The sequence below is a fragment of the Pseudophryne corroboree genome, chromosome 6 (genome assembly GCF_028390025.1).
Source record: "Pseudophryne corroboree isolate aPseCor3 chromosome 6, aPseCor3.hap2, whole genome shotgun sequence".
In the NCBI taxonomy this organism is placed as follows: Eukaryota; Metazoa; Chordata; class Amphibia; order Anura; family Myobatrachidae; genus Pseudophryne; species Pseudophryne corroboree.
Window position 1 is genome coordinate 495,263,202 of NC_086449.1, and position 23,845 is coordinate 495,287,046.

General features: G+C 41.6%; 1 long non-coding RNA gene across 1 annotated transcript; it reads left to right on the plus strand.

The window, feature by feature from the left end:
• The first annotated feature begins 117 nt into the window (after positions 1-117).
• LOC134935389 (uncharacterized) lies at positions 118-20,210 on the plus strand. The gene is made up of 3 exons (XR_010180106.1): positions 118-398; positions 4,283-4,386; positions 19,750-20,210. It is a non-coding gene; the product is annotated as an uncharacterized LOC134935389 (long non-coding RNA).
• Positions 20,211-23,845: the final 3,635 nt, after the last annotated feature.

Below are 23,845 nucleotides of genomic sequence, written 5' to 3' on the forward strand. Positions count from 1 at the left end.
ATTGGAACAACAAATAGTTTATGCACTGCAATGTTTCACCATACCATTTGTGCTACATGTATTTGGGTCAAAGGGTTAGGCAGGGTAGCAATTCTTAACTGGAATCATGTTCTCCCATTTGTATACGTAACATGCCTCCAGTCCCATCTCAAAAATGAGAAAAAAGGAGGACACTATAGGTTCATCCTCCTTCAACCATCAGCCCTGCCAGATGGAGCATGACACCTTTTTTTACTCTGCTCCATTTTTATTCTAAGAAGATTTATCTTGCAGTCATCATGGTGCTGATGCAGAGTTGAATGTATGCTGTGGATCTTGTTGCAGAACTGAGCATCGGCAGGCACAGGCAATACAGAGCTGTGTGCTTTTTGAGTGCATCTACACTTGTGACACTCGGGGTAAGTATCACGTGGAAAGTTACAATTTACAGGGAAGTATTAGGGAGTAAGTTTCCCTGGCAATTCACAATATAGTTCAAATTACAATTGGCACAGACTTTAATTGCACAGATGCTCCTCAGTAGTTTTTATTTAGCTGGAACGCTTCTGGGTAACTTTTTCTCTACTGTAAAGCTTAGAAGTAGTTATAACAATTTATAACACTTTGTGCATGCAATGCACATTACCACAAAACATTACAGAATGTATTATCCACCACCAACAATCTTAACGAACTAATAAAACAACAAAAGTAATAACATAGATATTGCATTACTAGTGGGGGCCCATGTACTAGTTTATGTCCATTAAATAGTTCATGTTGCAGAACTCAGTCATAATAGCTATAGCGCCTTATTCAGTGATCACAGTTTTGAAAGTTCACAGTCTTATATAAAATATGTAGCTCTTGCAGGACTAGACTGACTGAAATACAAAGAGCAAGGCTACAGTCAGACAGTCTTGCTACCCTGTAACTACCTTTGTCTAATTTCTGTGACAAAAGTATCTGTCCTTAGCTGACAGTTTCCCTGTATAGCTGTGTGACAGTGACGTCTAAAAATTGCAAGTGGAGAGAGAGGAAGTACTGTATCACTATGCTCCCTGCAATGCTGATGCTCCTTTAACTGCAGATTAACAACTGTAGTCAATTAATGGTGTCCTTGGATAAAAGTAGCTGCTGATTGGAATTGCATTTATAAAGTACTTATGCAGCTTTATGTTCCAAAACTATGCTTGCCTGTAACATTTGAGCTAAGATACACTGTAAGCAACTGAACTGTCTTTTGTCCCTGAGGAAGCCTGTGATGTTTGGCTAGTGCAGCAGTGTTACCGACCTGTGTTACAAGGGTTAGGTTGGCCTCAATTAACCATCATAAGCTGACCTCTGCCTGCAACTGCAGCAAGACACTAACTCTGCTCCTCCTACTGTCTGTTACTCCAAAGCAGGGCTACCTCCAGGGCTGTCCTTCAAAAGGGAGGGTTGGCTGCGTGGCCTCGTTTCCAGCTACTCAGTCAATAGAGCCCATCACTGTTCCGCTCTGTCAGATGCCTGTCAGCCAGCACCATCGGAAGCAGTGAGATCCCCACAGGAGGCTGGTATTACTGACTGGTTGCTACAATGATGATCTCCGGGTACGGGAATCGAAACTGGCTTTACATAAGCTGTACAGCACTCCTGTCACACATCAGCAGCTGCCTCTGCTCCAAGTTGCTGCTCTGAGTCCCTCTAAGATGGCTGCTGCCCAACTGCCAACTGTCTCTGAAGACGGCTGCAACTGCCACTGCCAAAGCTGTCTCTCTCTCTGGGATCAATACACTTGTTGCTTATTGGTCAGTGTCCCCATGCCAGACACAGCACTCAAGGCACAGGTAGCCCTATCCCTGCTGTAAGTTTAATAATGTACAGTCTGGGATGCACTCAGCAGGGAAAGGGGCACAAAAGTCACACTACAGCTTGTGGCAGCTATGCTACATTCTCCACACATGCTGGCTTCACTGGGTGCTTAGACCCTGATTATAGACTGCCACCAATGCATGTTGTGGCCACAGGATAGCTGACGACATACCCCACTGTCACCAATGTATAAGGGGCATAACAGGCATCTTATGCATTTACATCTATATATACTATTACAATAGATCAGGTGTATAAATATATATATATATATATATATATATATATATATATATACACAGTATAAATATAAATAAGGCACTCCACAGTAAATGTACAAAGGGAGAAGGTTATTTTGGTGGGGTGCCACATACTTATGACTAAAGAGGCATACCTGAGCTCTAATAGGGCATTTTCACATATGCCAAGTTCAGTGCTGATGCTTCGAAGGTACTATGGGCTATGTAAAGTTGGATGTACTGTAAGCATAAATACACCTGTTTATAGGCATATACACCCATCAGCCATAACGTTAAAACCACCTGCCTAATATTGTGTAGGTCCCCCTTGTAATGTCAAAACAGCTCTGGCCCATTGAGGCATGGTCTCCACAAGACCTCTGAAAGTGTCCTGTCGTATCTGGCACCAAGACATTAGCAGCAATCCTTTAAGTCCTGTGTACTGTTAGTTGCGAGGTATGGCCTCCATGGCTTGGACTTGTTTGTCTATCACATCCCAGAGATGCTCAATCAGATTGAGATGTGGGGTATTTGGAGGCCAAGCCAACACCTTGAACTCTTCCTGAACAATTCTTGCATTGTGACAGAATGCATTATCCTGCCAAAAGAGGCCACTGCCATCAGGGAATACCAATGCCACGAAGGGGTGTATTTGATTTGCAACAAGGTTTAGGGAGGTGGTACATATCAAAGTAATATTCAAATGAATGCCAGGACCCTAGGATTCCAGCAGAACTTTGCCTAGAGCATCACACTGCCTCCGCCAGCTTGCCCTCTTCACGTAGTGCATCCTGGTGCCATCTCTTCCAGGTAAATGACGCACACGCACCCGGCCATCCATATGATGTAAAAGAAAACATGATGCATCAGTCCAGGCCTTCTTCTTATTTGCTCCATAGTCCCGTTCTTGTATTCATGTGCCCATTGTAGATGCTGTTGGCAGTGGTTAGGGGTCAGCATGTGCAGCCTGACCAATCTACTATGCAGCCCTATAAACAGCAAGCTGTAATGCACTGTGTGCTCTCACAGCCTTCTATCATAGCGAGCATTTACTTTTTCAGCGATTTGTGCTATAGTAGATCTTCTTTGGTATAGGACCAGACGGGCTAGCCTTCGCTCTCCACAGGCATCAGGGAGCCTTAGGTGCCCATGACCCTGTTGCTGGTTCACTGGTTGTCCATCCATGGACCGCTTTTGGTAGGTTATAACCATTGCATGTCCCCCAAGACCTGCCATTTTGGAGATGACCCATTCGTCTAGCCATCACAGTTTGGTTCTTGTCACAGTCCCCCAGATCCTTATGCTTGCTGATTTTTCCTGTTTCCAACACATCAATTTCAAAAAAGGAGAACTTTGTTCGCCTTATATATCCCACCGCTTGACAGGTGCCATTGTAATAGATAATCAATGTTATTCACTTCACCTGTCAGTGGTTTTAACATTAAGGCTTATGGATGTACAGTATTTTGCACCTAGTATAGGGTAGGTAAAAGTGATGAAGACTAGTAACAACTCTGCATTAGACTACAAGTATACAGTACATATGCCATTAGTTGTAGGAAAATAAACAAATGTATTTCTAAATGTGAAGAGAAATACTGTAAAATGTAAATTTTGTATTTACAGTAATAAAGAACTCTTTTCATGTTTTAATCTCTATAAGGGTTAACAAAAATATATTTTAAAGCATTCAGATTTCTCAGCTAATTTTTCAAAAGATCCAGCTTACCTACTCTCCCAAATGTCCGGGATACACAAGAACTTTTAGAGAGTCCCCTGGACTTACAGAAGAGTAGGTGACCCTCCCACATTCTGCCCACTAGTGACATAAGCAGGATGGTGTGGGGCATAATGTAGCAAATTGTGGGTCTATGAGGAGATGGAGAGGCCAACATGGTGCAATTCTATGATATTTTTCCTCACCCCGTCTTCATAGGCCACGATTCATGGGATTAGTCTGCAAGGGGATGCAGCCTAATGATGCAAAGCATCTGACCCCGCCGCCGTCAGCAATCAGTTACATATTCCCCCTCAGTGATAAAATTAAAAAGTCAGTGAGTATGCTGTATACCATTGTTGACTTAATCATCATCTACCAATGTATTGTACTATTGTCATTGAATTTTCTTTATCATGTGCTTGCATTAACCTTTGTACCATTATCAGAGATAAAACCTGTCATAAATCACCAATTAGTTATGATTTTACAGGACCCTAAATTACAAAGCCTTTTAATAAATGAAGATTAGGAATGTGTGATGAGTTGCAGCCAGGAAAAGAGGAACTCACAAATCTGGAAAGAGCCTTTGAAAAGGTATGTGGATTCTTCATGGGTGCAATAGAATTTATTGCTGTTACTAGAAATAATGTGAGTGTGAGATGAGTGTGGTCATCTCATACTTACATGGTGAATGGTGACCCAGTGTGGAACTCCATCTTAAGTTGCTGGGATACCTTCATTAGGCCTGGGCCTCTGGTGCAGTGCATGCTGCCGGCGCCATCTTGGATTTCCACCGCTGTCTGTGACCTGCTGTCTAGCACCCTATTTCTTCCATGCCCCTGATGCCTCCGAATTGTGCCTGCTTCTAAATCCCCATTCCTGCCCTCAACACCCCTAATCAACTCCTGGCTGATCTTCCTGTGTGAGCCACTGGTCTCACTTGAACTGGATTGTAATGTAGCAATGCAGCGTGGTGGCTTCTCAAATGGACCCTTTGTCATGGTCGCCGAATCACGAGGCTTGTTGCAATTTGCTCTATTATTACTTTTCTTTTCCTTTTCATTTTGGGTTAAACTTTTAACAGATATTATATTGCTGTCACCATTGACTTAAAACTGCCATTGTATACTTCCATGAGTTTCATATCCTGCCAGATCTAACCTACTCAGTGCACCTTGGATGGTTCTGTCATGAGCAATAGAGCAATATGAGCAACGCATGGATGTATTCATGCAGTGCATATCACAATACACATGTTTCAGTAATCCCTTTTATGTTCCTTGTATGGCTTATCTCACACACTGTAACCTTAGCTTACCTCACACACTGTAGCCAAGATGGCTGCCTCGCCTTGTACACTCTTGGATTGGCTGAAAAATACATGGATATAATGGCTATGTAAGGGTCCTACTCTTAGCTTTAGTATGCTATAAATTCCCCATTTTGTGTCTCATCTAGACGTTGTCTATTCCACCCAGGGTAACCTATGTAGCTCGCCCAAAATGGCTGCTCTGCCTGGTACTCTTTGCGAGTGGGGTTCATAACCTATAGAAGTTACTCCCCAAAATAACTACAACAATCCCTGCATTATGTCCACTGTACCCATTATGTTAAATGTTTCTGGTTTGTTTTCTTTCTGTAATACTAAACACCTGTTCTTTGTTTCTGATGTTGTAAAGCAACCTCGAGTCCTTAAGGAGAAAAACGCTATATCAGAGGTTCCCAAACGCGTTCCTCAAGGCACACCAACAGTCCAGGTTTTAAATGTATCCATGCTTGGCCACAGGTGACTTAATTAGCACCTCAGTCAATTTGATTTAACCATCTGTGCTGAGCCATGGATATACCTAAATCCTGGACTGTTGGTGTGCCTTGAGGACCACGTTTGGGAACCTCTGCGCTATATAAATAAAATTATTTGTAGTAATGCGTCGGTGGTGGATTTTTCCTATGGACTGCAGGACTGCAGCCTCCCCAGTAAAATCTGCCACCTCAGTTCATGTCAGTGAGCCGCTACACTGGGACTAGAGTTCATATTGGTGTTTCCTCCCTCTGGGACTGCCAGACTGTGATTAGCAGAGATGGCTTCCTGTGGGAAGCCACTCCCTGCCTTTTGGGCAGCCCTAGCCGGCTTGTATGGGCTGCAGCTGATGCAGTCCACAGAAGATGGGGGTTTGCACATTAACAGTCCCACCACCGCTGGTGCACATGTGCCAGTCCCGGTGCCTTTCAGTTACATTGTGAAGTTGCTAATGCCCAGCTGCCGGCAGGGACCAGGCGGCTGGGACCACTCAGCATGGCCCGCGCCAGCCTTCCTCCTCCACTCAGGTAGTTGTTGCTGCTGTTCTCTGGTAATGTGGGAGCAGCATCATGAAAAGGGCTGTTAATAATACAGTTAAAGGAGATCAGGTGCCCTGAGAGTGGTGACAGCTAGTATGTAAATTAATAGAAATAAAGTGCAGTGTATAAGAATATGAATAGAGTTATTTTTGCATGTGCTCAAAAAGATAATAAGGTTAAAAATAGAATTCTTTGTGGAGCCATAAGTGTGATATAAGGTATCCCTATCCTTATATCTGTACTTACTGTATTATCTAAGCAAATTTCAGTAATATGCAACACTTGACAGAAGTAGATAATAAAACTCTGGAGGGATCCTATGTTATTGTAATTTTGGGGTGGTCTTCAGTTTGCCGGCTGTCGGGATCCCGACACACAGTATACTGGCACCGGAATCCCGACACCCGGTATACCAACAATTTTTCTCCCTCTTGGGGGTCCACGACCCCCCTGGAGGAAGAATAAATAGCGTGGCGAGCCTGCAAGGGGCTCATTTGCGCTCGCCACGCTGTCGGCATGCCAGCGGTCGGGATTCCGGTGCCGGTATGCTGGTCGCTGGGAGTCCGGCCGCCGGCATACCATACTACACCCGTCATTTTGTGCCATGTATTTAGTAATCCGTATGTCATGTTGCTGCACATCATGAGGATAGACATACTGTACAGTATTGGCATCGTGTTTCATAATAATAAATAATGATCTATAGAATATCAACACAGTATAAAACTATTTTTCCCAAATATCTCCCCAAAATTGTTTTGTTTTTTTAAATTATCAAAATACGTTACAAATAATAATCTTGATTCAGTATAGTTTTACAGACAAATCTGCATGTACTGAATCAGGTTTATATAGCAAATATTTACATTTTTTAATGATTAAAGGAATTTGTGGGACATTTTTGCTAAAAACTATTAGTTAAGTTGGTTAAAAAAAAGACTTTAATTATAAAAATTAAGTAAAATTGATGCCAAGTAGAAATATGAGATGAAAAGTGAGATCCAAAGTTGGAAATCACTCCTCTCTACAACTCTACACGTTTTACAGAGCCCTGTCTGCATCCTCAGGCAAGTCAGTTTCTATTGTTGCCTGAAGGTAGAGGTTATTTGAAAGAAAGAGGTCATACAGAAGATGTAGTTTAGCTTGTTACAAACAGATCATGCATTTATAGGGCACATTGAAAGGATTTTGTAAATGATGTAAAAATAGGTGGTATATTTGAGGTTTTCTGGATTTCTATTGTGTGCTAAATCAAAGTAAAGTGCATGGGAGATGTGGGGGGTGACCTGGATTTGGTGGTATATCACCTGTTGCTAGAAGTTGAAGAACTTAAAGAAAGAAAAATATATTTCTAAAGCTGGATACACATTATACAATTTTTGATAACGATGTGGCCGATTCCGACGGATCGGAAACGACACTTCGTTAAAATCATCTAGTGTCTACTCTCTATGTCGCTGATGATGGGCGCTCCTGAGTACCACACTGAAGAAAGCACAAGGGGCGGGGGGTCCCTTTCACAGACAGAGCAGAGGGTGCTGTTTTCCTGACCCCACCAAGGTACATGGCCCCTGTTCTCCACACCATGCAGGGCATTGTGCTTGTACCCCTGTTACCTACTGTATCCCACTGTCACCCTATCCCTGTCAACCACTGCCTCCCCCTGTTACCCTGTTTGGGGTGGAGGAGGGGGGTCCAAATTATATTTCTGCACCTGAGACCACCGCTCAACAAGTTCCGCCACTGTATGTCCCACAGTAGTTTATTTTATGAACCATAGTATTACTCTAATTCACATTATGTAGCATTGTAGGGCTGCTAGTACACATTATGCCACACCGTACCCCCAATTCACATTATGACATACAGTATCCCTAATTCATACAGTACCAGTCAAAAGTATGGACACACTTTCTTATGCCAGACTACAGTGCCTCCAGTTCATATTGAGCCAAATTATAGTGCCCCCAGTTCATATTATGTAACATTCTAGTTCATATTCTACCACATTAAAATGAGCAGGTCACAATGCTCCACATTACAGTATCCTGCATTACAGAAACTTTGCTTTACTGATTCTTAACTTTCATTTAGACCTTAGAAACTTGAGTAGAACTGTGAGTTCAAAGCCAGTAATATGTCTTCTTTATTCAAGTTTAATACAGAAAGCAAAGAAGCCCTATTCATTCAGCCTAAGGTGGTTGTTAACACATGCTAATAGTATTGAACAGGGAAATTAATTAAAAACAACACAAGAGCTGACCTCAGAAGAATTAAGATCAAATATGTCTCCCATGGCTCTTTCAGTCGTATCTGCTGTAATTGGACCAGGATTTTTGTCTGCATTGGGAGCTGAAGTAGAAAATGCAGTAATTATTTTAATTTTAGGTATTAGTATTTTAAGGACATGCCAGATTCAAAATTATGCTTTGAGCTCCCCCTCCTTCACCCCACCCCGAGTTCATAATATGCCACACAGCAGTGAGTGACGGGGAGAAGGGAAGGGTGAAAGGGAGAGGCAGAGAGTGATAGGGAAAGGTAGTGGGCGACAGGAAGAGGTAGAGAGCTATAGGGAGTAAATGTTGACAGGGAGAGGGAGTTGGTTGCAGGGAGAGGCAGTTGGTGACAGGGAGAGGTAAAGAGTGACAGAGGTACAAGCACACAGTCTTGAGCGGTGTGGAGAACAGGGGAGGTTGCACCTTGGTGGGTGGCAGGAACACAGTAGCCTCTGCTCTGTCTGTGAGACGTGGTCACACTCTCTGCTCTTTCCTCAGTTTGGCAGACGGTCAAGCAGACTGATGATATCACAGGGAGGTGGGGCTTTTATACGGATGACGAAGAGGTAGTGGGTGACGGGGGAAGGTAGAGGGTAACAGAGAGGAAGTGGATGACAGAAGTACAAGCACACAGTTCTGCGTGGTGTGGAGAACGGTTGCAGTATGGATGGTATAGGGCAGTACGGATGGTGTAATGGTTAGCATTACTGCCTCACAGCAATGAGGTCATGGGTTCGATTCCCAACATGGCCCTAACGTTGTGGAGTTTATGTATTCTCCCCATGCTTGCGTGGGTTTCCTCCGGGTACTCCGGTTTACTCCCACGATCCAAAAATAAACTGGTAGGTTAATTGGCTCTATGAATGCCAAATTGATTTCTCACAAATATTTAAAATGCCCGCTCTAATATATATTGTAAATGCCTGCACCTCTTACTACCATATACGATAAAAGTGCGCTGTACATCGCAAAACACTGTATCCCATAAGAGAAAACAATACACCCACACATTATCTGAGTTCCAAAGCTCATTGATGTATATATTTGTTGTTAAAAGGGTATGGATTCAATATATATTACAAAGTACAGTATACCTATAGTTACATGGTTACAACTCACACAGTAAGCAGTTAGAACATAGTTACATAGAGTTACATGCAGTTACATACAATTACATTTACAATTAAAGTTACATGCCAGCGATACAATACCATTATCCTTAAGTTATATATATTCGTCTTTCCATATCACTCTCTCTCTCTGTAAATAAATACAGGAACTGATCTGATAGCAAGTCCATCATCGTCTGAGACCACACAGCCACTCTGAGACCAAAAATGCAAGTGAGCTCCAGTGTAATCAATATGTTATCTAGTTTCTGGGGGAGGGGACTCATGAGTCACCAGTTTCTTTGCATATGCTGATCAGGTTCAGCCCTGAAGACTGCCAAAGGGCTGGCCTGAGTTCCCTGTTCACTGTATCATTCATTGTTCTAACAAAGTGATTTTAGGTTTTATACATTCAATCTTAACTATCCGCTGCAATGTCCTACAACTTAATAACAAGTATCAAATTAATCTACACACCAATCTGCTTGTTTTAAAAGTAAACATGACAGGTGTATCTGGTTCCGTTCAAATAATACACATTCATGACATTAATTCATTAGGTGATTTTAAATCACCATGATGTCTGGCGCTTGATATTATTATAATTATGTTCTGTATGAAATAAGTGTCGAATCCATCTCTGTGGCATGTCCGTGTAAATGCGTGTGTACCATACAGTATATTGCTGTGCTCGCTGCGCGTATTTGCAAGTATAGCGACTTAAATGTGCGTAGTTTGTATGTTCTCTTTATGTAATATGTTTGACTTTGACAGTCCACACTTTGGCAGTAAACAATAACTGCCATCAATTATTAACCTAAGAAAAAAATATTTCATACAATAATCGGTGACCTAGACACAAGTATGTATGCATTTCGCAAATCAGACACTAGTCTATATTTGGGGAAGACAGGGAGGAGGACGAGACATCCTCTATATGCACTCGGCGGTCACGGGACCACTGGTTGGGTGTGGGACAACATTCAACCTATAGAGTATGCTGGGACAGTGCTTTGGCCTATAATGTCTGATTTGCGACGAACATTTTACACATACATGTACCTACGTCTTTGTACACTGATGTTTGGATTCGATTGAGGTTCTGCTGGGTAGATGAAAAAGACAAACAAATCGTGACAATGACATATAAAATTTTCATGATCTACATATTCCTATCATTTTCTGAACATTGTTTCCATTTCTGGAACGTATGCTAGTTCTGTTTAATCATTGAACAAGGGTTATAAGTAGTGTCCTTCCTAAATAACATAAACCTTTGCAGTTCGGGGAGAGCCACTCATAAACCTTTCTTCCACATATATTAATGAGCTCTTTATCTACAATGTGTGAATAGCCATTGTCTGACTGTTCCTGATTACCTCTGAACTCCATAACTACTAGGCCTTTGATTTTTCTCTGATTTTAACAAACTGATCGGCTAATCCTGGGATCCTATAAGGAGATCACTCCTTCCTACAGAACCAGTTCCAGTCCCACACTCGACTCCTCATAAAAAAACCTCGCAAAAATAGAATATCCTGAAAGAAAATGTTTGTCAGCGGGAAAGAGAGAAAAGAGAAATAGAACAAAAAAACTCTTGTTCATAACAAATCAATTACAATGACTGGTCTTTCTGCAGCCCTTTAGTACACTCAGGTAGTGTCCAACAGTGCCGTCTCTCAGTTTTCACGGAACAGAGTCTCTGGTGATACGAGGTTCTCTTTGAATACACAGTTCACTTGGAACACACAGTTCACTTTGCTCTCCACCTTGCTCTTTGAACACACAGTTCACTTCGAACACACAGTTCACAAACTCGATGAATGTGAGCAATAAACTACTTTGTCACGAGTTCTCTCCGGGTCAGCGACCTTCTTGCAGTGGGACGAGTGGACCCAAATTTCTTTTTCAGCGAACTTTAGTGCTGTCAACAAATCTTGCTATGGTCCTTCCCACCCGTCTATTAGGCAACCTGAGCGTAAGGATAATCACACAGTCTCTTGGTTCATAATCAAGACAGTTAGCATTTGGCATACCAGCAATCAACAGTTTCAAGTTCTTTTGTCAAGTTCTCAAATGCTAGCTCATCTCAATAAGGTACTGTACTGTCACCTCATTGGTGTATTTCTGATCATTGTGCGGATCAATCATGACATGAGGTTGTCTTCCAAAAACAACCAAAACAAAAACAAATTTCGAAGTGGGGGATTCGTTGAGTGAAGATCTGGGAGTGGTTCAGTAGCTACATAATACTAGTGGCAGTATCTATTATGACAATAGTACAATTTCAGGCTTTGCTCCTACTTCCAGGGGTATCCTTATCTACACACAAATTTCTGCGCAATTTTTCTTTGCGGTAAACACAGCAGCATCCGTGGCGGCAGGAAATGCCTCTACCCAGTTTGAGTAAACATCAGTGCACACCAATACATAACAATAATTCCTAAAGGGTGTTAATTGTACGAAGTCGATTTGTATTTCCTGAAAAGATCCGTCTGCAGGAGGGATATGGGATGGCTCTGCTGGTATGGCTTTACTAATATTCTTCCTCAAGCAAGTAAGACAGGTCATTGCTCTCTTACCTGTATGAGAATAGAATCCTGGCGCACACCAGTAGGCTCTCATCAGCCTGCACCTACCCTCTTTGCCTAGATGAGTCAGACCGTGTGCCACCTCAGCTAGACTTGGAAGGTATGCTCTGGGGGCTACTGGCTTAACGTGTCCACCTGCCCACAGTCCTGAGGACTCCTGGTCATACCCCTTTGTCCTCCAGACTGCCTCTTCCTGCAGGGAACACAAATTTTTGTATCTTAATTTAACTATCGTGTGTTTGCAGTGTAGAGTACCATGAGCATAACTCAAAAAAAGAAAGAAAAAAGAAACATCTCTAGAGGAGAGAAAGAAGTAGAGAATGAAAAAGAAAATGTCAGGTTTGCCATTCACCAACAGGCATATCAGTGTCTATACAAAATTTCCCTTCACCAGTATTCCCATTCTCCACCCTTTGTGCATGACAAGGCACACTGCAGTAATACTGGTGTCATCGTGCTGTTGAGATATACTGGGTTTGGGCAGAACTCTGAAGGACCTAGGCATGTGGAGTTTGAACTGTACTTGGGTCCATGTATTGTACCACTCTGTGTGAACGCAAAAGATGAAGAGGAAACTGTAGAGAAACAGAATAGAGGTTGGTGACAGATGAGTTTGTAGAGGTGAAGAAGATTTTATAAAAATTTGACAACTGGATTGGGTACTACGGGGAAGTGATTCTCTACTTGGTCTACTCCCCTTAAAAAAAACATTTCTGTGTGTCTTATCTCTACTGGTACTATCCCAGCCATCAATCCAGTGTCCTGTCCATCCTAAGTTCATAGGGAACCCGGTATCTGTGAGATAATTTCCTCTACCTGTGATGGACATGCATCTAGAACAGTGAAATGTAACATTAGTAAGTTGCATTTATTTTGTTCTTCCCATTAGCCGAATCTGTGTTTTCTATATGGCTTATGTTTTTTACTATATGTCCCTTGGTCCCGTCTATGTGTTTAATAATGTGGCTTGTGTTTTCTGTCTAGGGGATCTATATTGACTATGTGTCCTACTACTCCTACAATCTCTGGCAAAATGCCCTTCCTTCCTACAAGTGTAACATATTATTGACAATTAGGGATCTGGGGTTTGGACTGATGGGTCTTTCCTGTATGTGCCAGTATACTTACCGTCCTCAACCTCTCCACCTGTTGTTCTCTGCGCCTAACACTATTCTTGTGATGTTCAATAGCACACTATCTAAGATTAGCTACTGTGACCTTTCCAATTTTGCAAAGAAGTCTGCACCCTGACACTCAATGCCTTATTGAGCCCGTCCATTTGCACAGAGACAGCCACCTCCCATTTGCCGAATTAGTGTTTACCAGTGGTCTTATCCAGGTGGAGAGTTTTCTATTTCTGCAAGAGACAAAAACAAAAAAAAAGTTTAACAAGCTTCTAGGTCATGTGTAGTATTCATTCAATCCTTCTCATCCCGTATTAAGGGTCTGTACATGGTCCATCAAACATTTCCGAGCTCATCTTTACTAGGTGCATTACTAGGAACAAATACTTCTTATATGGTAACTGAAAGAAATACCCTGGGGTTACCTGGTCTCTGTCCGCTTTCCTGCTGGCAAATACTAATGCGCGGACATTTTTTCTCCATTTCTGACGTTACTTTCTTGATTTTTTTGTTTAATTTTTGGGGATTTTACTATATATGTACACGAATGATACCATAGTTACCTGTTCCACTGGTCTCAGCCACTTCCCCCACAGGCTACTGCTCTTCTTTTACCGGTTGGATACTCCTCTGGGTGCATGAGAAATGTCTGAAAACGATCAGGTCACCTTCTCCTCCTAAATAAAACTTCAACATTCATTAGTACATATATAGGTTACAGTCATATTTTTCATATTTTTTATTATTTTCTATAGTTTGTATGCTGGCCGTAACTGCTTCCACATCTACATAAGGCGGTGTACTTGCATTCTCTTTTTTTTTTCCTTCTTATTTATTGTTGCTACAAGTTCAAACAGTTCTTATATTTCCATCCTTGTCTTATAGGACTTTGGTTAAACATACCACCTGCAATACCTTAGGATCAAACTCACCAACCCCTCTTGCTGTCACAGGTTTAAACAATTTGTATGTCTGACCCTTTGTTTTTGGGATTTTATCAGACATATTCTTATCCTTAAGTTCTGCAATACCTCTGGTTCAAAGCTGCCCACCTTAGGGAATGGTTCCCTATCTTTGTCAGTCACACGTTCCCATTTAGACAAAAAGTCTTCAATACTTTTTCTTTAAAACTTTGCTGACCCCATGGGCCGCGGCTCTTCAACCTGAACCCTGGTTACAAAACGTCCCTTACTTGAGCAACTGGCTCCCATAATTGTGGGCCTTTTCCCACAAACACCAAAACACTCAATATAAGGTAACGGTGAAAGTTCTCCGAGCGCTCTTCACCCGCTCACCGCCCACGTTGGCCAGTACTACCATACACTGTCGATAGCGAAGGCAATGTACCCAACTTAGGGCCCTATGTGACCTATATTTACTGGAAGTTTTTAGGAATAACTTACTCTTTCCAGTAAAGTATCGGCCGTTGGAGATTTTCCTGAGAGAGACCAGCGAAAACTCCCTATGCACTTTATTATACACAAATCACGCTTGCAAAAAGGATATCACGTTGCGCTATATATCGCACCCACAAACGCGCGGTCCAATCGCACAGCGTATAGGTACTTGCTACTTATTTGCCGTACGACCACTGGAATCGAATCACAAGCTGCGAAACCTCAGCCGGAGCGTATAAAAAAAAACTACATGGGTCACACAGTTCATAATTCACAATTCCCTACCACACTCCTGTGTAAGTCTCCTCACGACTTATGCATTAAACCTTATACTAACGTGAGTCAGCCGCCTCACGCCACCAAGTCTCCACTCACTTGATGTACTACACGACGAGATTCCGAATTCCGGGGTTCAAATTTCCACTCACTCCTACGTTCACTCACTCAAATGCACTTTGGTTTGTTTTTTTTCTGTACAGAAAATTATCATTCATTCAGATAAGCAGTTTTACTCCCAGAGGCAATACAGTAAATAAGAGTTTTTACTAAACTTTGTTTTTATACTAAATTTCTTTAGAAACTGGATAGTTTGGTGCTATTGTAGCGTGGCTACTGTCCCACCTTTAAACTAAACAAACTATTGTGTAATTTGTACTTAGCGACCGTATTCTTACGCAATTTGCGTAAACACGTGACCGTGCTTACGCCGCGTGTGCAGTTCCGTACTTTGGCCGAGACACATGTACAAAACCGTACGTCCGCAATAGCACAAATCATACAATTTCTATAAATGTTAGCAATATTAACTATAATTGCTCACTTAACACAACACACATTCTTTCTGTATAAACCCTCTTTCTACTGGGCCAGAACTGCGTTTTGTGATTTTACTCTTACTTCCTTAAATACTTATTTTAGTTTTAACTATATAGTAACAAAAATATCTCCGGTTTCACACAGATCTATAATGACTCTAGCAATAATCAATAATTTAAATGATATGATTCAGATTGGATAGCCATCTTGCAGAACATACACTGATATAAACACCCACATAATTATAATAATATTGTATATATGTATCATTCACTGGTCTCCTATGAAACTAATTTACCCATGTAGTGCTTCTAATTTGCATATCAATGCTGTGTGCTTTTGGCTGCCTTTAAACGTGGTTTTCACTGCTAAGAAAAAGCAGTTACACAGGTTAATTTGCATTTCAATGGCTATCTTATAGTAAGCAGAGTTACCTAAATCCTAGAGGTAAAAGAAAAAAAAAGAAAAAAACTGTTTTTTTTATCTGTGTGTACTTCTTACATCAAGTATTCATCTCACTATTAACTTTCACTAAGCCCCATTGAAACTATTTGTAATTGACTATGGCATGGGTTAAATAAATGCATTGGTAACTCATAAATTGTGTTTCATGTGACCAAGGAAAGCTGATTATTCTTGAGCAGACTGAAAATCAGCCATTTAGAAAAATGACCTTCCCAAAATGGCCGCTGCTCCTCCCCCTTCCACATCCATGAGGGTTACACAAAATGGTGGACAGGCCATGTGTTTAGTATAAAATGGAGGACAGACCATGTGGCTTCCTTTGTCACAAAGAAATCACACACCATGCAAGCACCTGAAGTTATTTTAGGCCTGAGTTAAAAATAAAAATTATATCAAAGCTATGCAGCAACTTTTAAATATACTTTTAAACCTACTTAAACAGATAAACAATCCAATCTGAATCAAACACAATATGACTTATTTGAACCTTGTTTTGCAACAATAAATATTATGAGAAACGCATTGTCCCTTAAATTTCATATTAGCATCTTACTAATAACACAACACAATACACGTGGATGTGATTCGTCCGCATTTTGCGATGCGTCCATCATTAGCCGGTCGATCACAGCCGCGTTTGTAATGTACAGTGCATCATTAATAACGTGATATCTCGTGAGAGCCCCCATCTATGAATGCCAAATTGATTTCTCACAAATATTTAAAATGCCCGCTCTAATATATATTGTAAATGCCTGCACCTCTTACTACCATATACGATAAAAGTACGCTGTACATCGCAAAACACTGTATCCCATAAGAGAAAACAATACACCCACACATTATCTGAGTTCCAAAGTTTATTGATGAATATATTTGTTGTTAAAAGGGTATGGATTCAATATATATTACAAAGTACAGTATACCTATAGTTACATGGTTACAACTCACACAGTAAGCAGTTAGAACATAGTTACATAGAGTTACATGCAGTTACATACAATTACATTTACAATTACAGTTACATGCCAGCGATACAATACCATTATCCTTAAGTTATATAGATTCGTCTTTCCATATCACTCTCTCTCTCTGTAAATAAATACAAGAACTGATCTGCTAGCAAGTCCATCATTGTCTGAGACCACACAGCCACTCTGAGACCAAAAATGCAAGTGAGCTCCAGTGTAATCAATATGTTATCTAGTTTCTGGGGGAGGGGACTCATGAGTCACCAGTTTCTTTGCATATGCTGATCAGGTTCAGCCCTGAAGACTGCCAAAGGGCTGGCCTGAGTTCCCTGTTCACTGTATCATTCATTGTTCTAACAAAGTGATTTTAGCTTTTATACATTCAATCATAACTATCCGCTGCAATGTCCTACAACTTAATAACAAGTATCAAATTAATCTACACACCAATCTGCTTGTTTTAAAAGTAAATATGACAGGTGTATCTGGTTCCGTTCAAATAATACACATTCATGACATTAATTCATTAGGTGATTTTAAATCACCATGATGTCTGGCGCTGATATTATTATAATTATGTACTGTATGAAATAAGTGTTGAATCCATCTCTGTGGCATGTCCGTGTAAATGCGTGTTACCATATATTGCTGTGCTCGCTGCGCGTATTTGCAAGTATAGCGACTTAAATGTGTGTAGTTTGTATGTTCTCTTTATGTAATATTTTTGACTTTGACAGCTCCCAACAAAATAAACCCTGTGTGTAAGTGTGTGCATGCACATGTGCAGAATAGACGGGCCAAGTGGTTCTTATCTGCTGTCAAATGTTTTTATGTTTTATGTTTATATGGGGCAGAGCTTAATACCAGCACCACCGAGTATGACACCCACACTGCAAACATTACTCACAGTTGTCTGTAGGGTAACCATTTTTTTAGAAGGCGAACATGAGACACATCCATACAAGACCATAAAAAGTTTACAACAATGCATTCCTTTCACTGTTACTTTGATTACTGAGAAAATTATTTCCAAGATCAGGGCAATTTACGCCATCCTGAGATGACAAATTCCGAAAATGATGTATTACGGAGCTTGCTGAATTAGTAAATGACTTGGTCACCATACTATTCTATGGGGACTGCATTCCATTTTGGTGCTGCCAGGTAACCAGTGAAATCTTGGACTGTTACTTTTGTGTAAAAGACATATGGGAATAGGATTTCCATGTCTATGAAGGAGAACATGATGCAACAATGGATGATCTATAAAATTGTGAAATACTTGTTGCTAACAGTGTTGCCAGATTGTGGAATTTATCCCATTTTGTGGAATATTTACTGCTTTCAGCCTCTATCTAGTTATTTATTTATTTAAAAAGCAACTGTACTGTATGGATGTCACATTTCCTTTCACACATTTTGCGGAAATCCATGACTTTAGGCATCCCAGAGAGGCTTTGCCTGTGACAGTGCAAAATAGATTTGCTCTACGGGGGGGGGGCAGCGAGGTTGGCACAGTGGTGGGCATGGCACAGCATAGGTTGGCGGTGTGGAGGGACTGTCACGTCATTATGTCCTCATTCCTCACTATAAAAATGCAGAGATTAACGACATTATAAAGCAGGGGCGTGGCTGCAATGACGCAATTATGTGCGAATAGCATAATTAACCACTACCTGACATGACGTGACATAAAGCCAATAATGAGCAGCAGGTGGGTTATAGAAACACTTTAAAAGTATATTGCTACCATGATGTTGCAGTTCAAAGATATTCTTGAGCTTTCAGTCCAGTACTGTAAACTTCTCTTCCCTGTCTGAATATTATCGATTGTCCATAAAAACTAGCCTCATTAGAGGCACCAGCACATAAAATACACTGCCAACTTCCTTATCACACAATATGAAAACAGGTTAGTGAATGAAAGCTTTAAGTGGTGTTTTATGAGAGCTGGGAGAACTGCTCCTCTGTAGCCTGGAATCTGTTTTGTATTCTTCTGTCAGCTTGATGTTTCCTTGCTGAGTCACCCAGCCAGATGGAGAGATTGCTGCTTGTTCAGCTCAAAACCCACGTAATCCCCTAATGCAGCTCCCAAATAATCAATGTTATGTGTAATTCTTATCACATCCGAAAAGATGAACGGAGCGCATAAAGTTTTGTCTACAGCAAGATCTGTGCAAGTGTTGAGAAATGAAGATACCATACAGGAAATGGTTACACAACTGTACAGACCGTGTGGGGCTTATATATGAAAGGTTTATTAATCACAGAAATAGCTGTCATTTTTTATTGTCATTTTTGCAATGTTAAAAATTGTGTTATTCACATTTATCAAAAAATATTGCTGATATACTGGAGCTAACATTGTTCAGCTGCCCTGGCAATATACTACAGCATTAAAAGTAGCTATGGCGCGTATGCATAAACCAATTTATAAAATATGGGCCGGGATGTAATGAAGTTTGGCGGCCGCGTGGGATGCTGGCCGAACTTCGAAAAAATTTTAAAGGGGCAATCATGTACAAGTCATGGTTTAGCCTTCTACAAGATTGCAACTTTAAAAAAAAAGTCCGTGCTCTGCCGGCATCCCTCACAGCCGCTGAACTCGGACTGCATTACATCCTGGCCCTGGACTTTCAATTCCAATAGTTTTAAAAACATTATAAAAAACATAGATGTATAAACAACATAATATATAACATCATTTTGGGACGTTTCACCTTACATTAAAATTATTCTGTAGAAATAAAAATAATTTAAACATAATTACATTAAAAAATATAAGCTTTATACCAAGAATAAACCATTGCTTTAAAATGCGTTTGTTCTGAGTGCCATTATTTTTTATTACTATCTTCATTTATTAAGTACTGATTGTCACGATCCGGGTATCTGGACGCCATTTCTTACCCATCAGATGTCTCCTAAGGCTGGCTCAGCGCTCCAGGACCGGATCCCATCTGTTATCCTGATGTGTACATTCCTGTATCCTCTCCTGTCACTCTGGGACGCTGTCACAGTAAACGCCATATTACACCTGGCATGGCGTCTCCCGCGGCCTCCGCCGCCGTCCCTGAACTTCTGCATGCAGAGTGTCTGAGTGGCGATTACGTCAGCCGCGGCCTCCGCTGTGTCCGCGTGGTTGGATGTGCATCTGTCAGCCTGGCGCCTCCTGTCTCCGGTGGCCGGCGCCGCCATTACAGTTTTCATTACCACATGGATTACAAACCAAACTTTCCTCCAAGTGTCTGCATGGGCGCAGCCATCTTGGATTCTGTCAGCTGATCATTTCCACCAATCTGTTCTCAGTATTGATAATCTGCATAATTGCCTAGCCAATCCCTTCCTTGCTGCAGGTATAAATACACTGTGCCTGAGCAAGGAAGGCGTCAGTGCTTTGGTTGTCAAACCTAGTTCCTGTTTGTCTCTCTCCTGTGATTGTCTTCCAGGTTCCAGCTCCTGTCTCAAGACTTCCACCATAGAGACCCGCACCAGCATTCCACCTGCGGTGTAGCCTGACTCTCCAATCCATTGTGGATTCATCTGTTTCCAGCTACAACATTACCTGCTTCCAGCTCAGCTTCCAGCAGAGTACAGCTTCCCTTAAAGGGCCGGTGTCCTTTCTACACTTTACCACTCTCCACCGGTATTATTATTTCTCCGCTCTCAAGTTCTACATTTCAGTTCATATTTCATCGCTCCCAAGTTCATTTATTATTTAACTGGTTCCAGCCAGTATCCACTCCGTGCTAACAACAGTCTGGTTCCAGCCAGTATCCACAGCAGCTGTTTTATCTTCAGCAACCCAGCTTTCCCTGGAACACCAGCTGGCACAATCCTGGGTTATCTCCATTGCTACAGTCGGGCCTGGTAAGGACTTTCCATCTAGAAGATCATAAGAACTCTCTCACACTACCAGTGCCCTGTGGCTCCTGCCATCCTGTAGTACCCAGGAACTGTATTTATTCTTTGCTGACTTTTACGTTTTCTTTTACTGCTGCTGTGTTGCGGAGTTGTCATAATAAACATCATTGACTTTTATCCAAGTTGTCGTGGTCACGCCTTCGGGCAGTTATTATTCATGTTACTTACATGTCCAGGGGTCTGATACAACCTCCCAGGTTCCGGTACATCTCAGCCCCTACAACTGAGGCTGCCTCCCGTCAGCTCAGGCCCTCAGTTGTGACACTGATATTATTATGCTGCATTGCACAGTGAGGGGATCATGACACCAAACCTTTGGGATCCCACAGTGCAGTGCACTAGTTCAATCCAACTTGAAGGTAGCCCTTCAGAAGCTGAGGTAGGTGTCTATTCAAGTAGTTCTAGGGATATGGGGGTCTATTCATGTAGCAGTGAAAAGCCCTTTATCAGTGATAACAGAGCTTTCCACTGCTTCCGCCTATTCAGAAAAGGGGTTACCATGGAAAAATCTCAGATTTCTCCAGCTGTGCCCCTGATTAGTGTAGACATTGCTACCCCATGCACAAGTGTGGAGAGAGCAATTCAAAAAAGCACGAAGGCTCAGCTTTCACTTTCGCTTCTCAAAAAACTATTTGCCATCTCAGGGTGATGCTTCTGATGGGAGAAGAGCAGTGAAGACTGCTGTCTTTCTGCCTTCTCCCCTTTCTCTCCACCCCTTTCACTGCTGTACAGTACAGAGTCAAAGTTTTAGGCAGGTTTGGGAAAAAAGCTGCAAAGTATGAATGCTTTCAAAAATAGAAGTGTTATTATTTTTTAAAATTAAATAATAAAATACAAAATGAATGAACAGAAGATAAATCTAAATCAAATCAATATTTGGTGTGACCACCTTTTGCCTTCAAAGCAGCATCAATTTTTCTAGGTACACTTGCACACAGTTTTTGAAGTAACTCGGCAGGGAGGTTGTTCCAAACATCTTGGAGAACTAACCAAAGATCTTCTGTGGATGTAGGCTTGCTCAAATCCTTTTGTCAGTTCATGTGATCCCAGACAGACTCGATGATGTTGACTTCAGGACTCTGAGGGGGCCATATCATCACTTCCAGGACTCCTTGTTCTTCTGTTCACTGGAGATAGTTCGTAATGACATTGGCTGTATTGGTGTCGTTGTGCTGCTGCAGAATAAATTTGGAGCCAATCAGATGCCCTCCCTGATTACCTTCCTATATTTCTCAGAATTGAAGCACACAGAAACAGGCAATGCTGAGGACCATAGACGCCAAGAAAACTTAGTGCATCAGATGTAAGACACATCATGTTTACTGCCTTCGAAATTGGAAGATGTTCAGCAGTGCCATCCACTCAGAACTGGCAGAACCAGTGGTACCCCGGTACACCTATCTACTGTTAGGAGAAGTCTGGCAAGGTATGGTCTTTATGGAAGAATTGTGGACAAAAAGCCCTACCTTAGACATGGAAACAGCAACAATTGACTCAACTATGCACAAAAACATAGGAACTGGGGTGCAGAAAAATGGCAGCAGGTGCTCTGGACTGATAATTCAAAATTTTAAATATCTGGCTGTAATAAAAGGCAGTTTGTTCGCCTAGTGGCTGGAGAGCGGTACAATAATGAGTGTCTGCAGACAACAGTGAAGCATGGTGGAGGTTCCTTGCAAGTTTTGGGCTGCATTTCAGCAAATAGAGTTGGGTATTTGGTGAGGATTAATGCTGCTCTCAATGCTGAGAAATACAGGCAGGTACTTATTAATCATGCAGTACCATCAGGGAGGAATCTGATTGTCTCCAAATGTATTCTGTAGCAGGACAATGACCCCAATGTCAATGTATCTACAGTGTAAAGAAGAACAAGGAGTCCTGGAAGTGATGATATGGCCCCCACAGAGCCCTGATCTCAACATCATCGCATCTGTCTGGGATAGGCACTGGGAGGATGGTTAGGCTGCGGGAAGAGACTGTTAGGGTTAGGAGGGGCATATCTATCCATTGGCCAGGGGTGCCAGGGCCTCCTGGCGGTGCCACCCACGGCTAGGGGATAGAATCAAATAGTAGTGGCAGTACTGTACATGGTGAGTAACTGTTACTGCCAGCACCGGTGTACAGCGGCACCTCACCGCTCTAGTGATCAGACTCAAAACATCTCCCAGCAGCCCTACTGTTCTGCTACTACTATATTTCTAAATAATAGAGCGCTCTGAGATAATTGTATATATATTGTAAACTTGATATCCAAGGTTAAATTGCCTTAAAGTGTAGTCCTGATTAAGGTCCACACTGGCATACTTTTATGTTTATAAAAAAACGTGGATGCTATGCAAGAAGGTCTCTCATTTATATACATTACATTTTATATTCATATATATTTATATACTGTATGTGCAGTCTATCAGTATCCCAATATCTCTGCTCATAGACAAAAACTTTAGTAAGGGTCTTCGTGTGTAATAAGTCACTGCCCCAACCAATATAATTCTTACATAGCATCCACATGTCTATATATAAATCAGAGTATGTCAGTGTGGACCTTATTCAGGACTACACTTTAAGGCAACTTAAATATTTTTTCTCTTTGGATATCATGTTTGCAATATATACAAGTATCCCAGAGCTCTCCATTATTTAGAGCAGGGATGGGGAACCCATGGCCCTCCAGCTGTTGTTGAACTACACATCCCAGCGTGCCCTGCGACTGGTTTAGCATGACTAAATTGCAAAACTGTTGTAGGGCATGCTGGTATGTGTAGTTCAGCAACAGCTGGAGGGCTGAAGGTTCCACATCCCTGATTTAGAGATAGAGGCACTGCTGATGTCTCCACTTAAGTAAACTAGGTTGTAATAAGGATTACTGTGTGGGCATAATGTGTAAGGGGCACTACTACTGTGGGCATAATGTGCTTAATCCTGCGCTATTCTGCTCAAACCATGAACAAACATATACCGAAGGGCTGTGCACAAGAAAAAAACATGCAGAATTGGTGTACACATGCAAAGCACCACCTCCAAATGAAAATAATATACT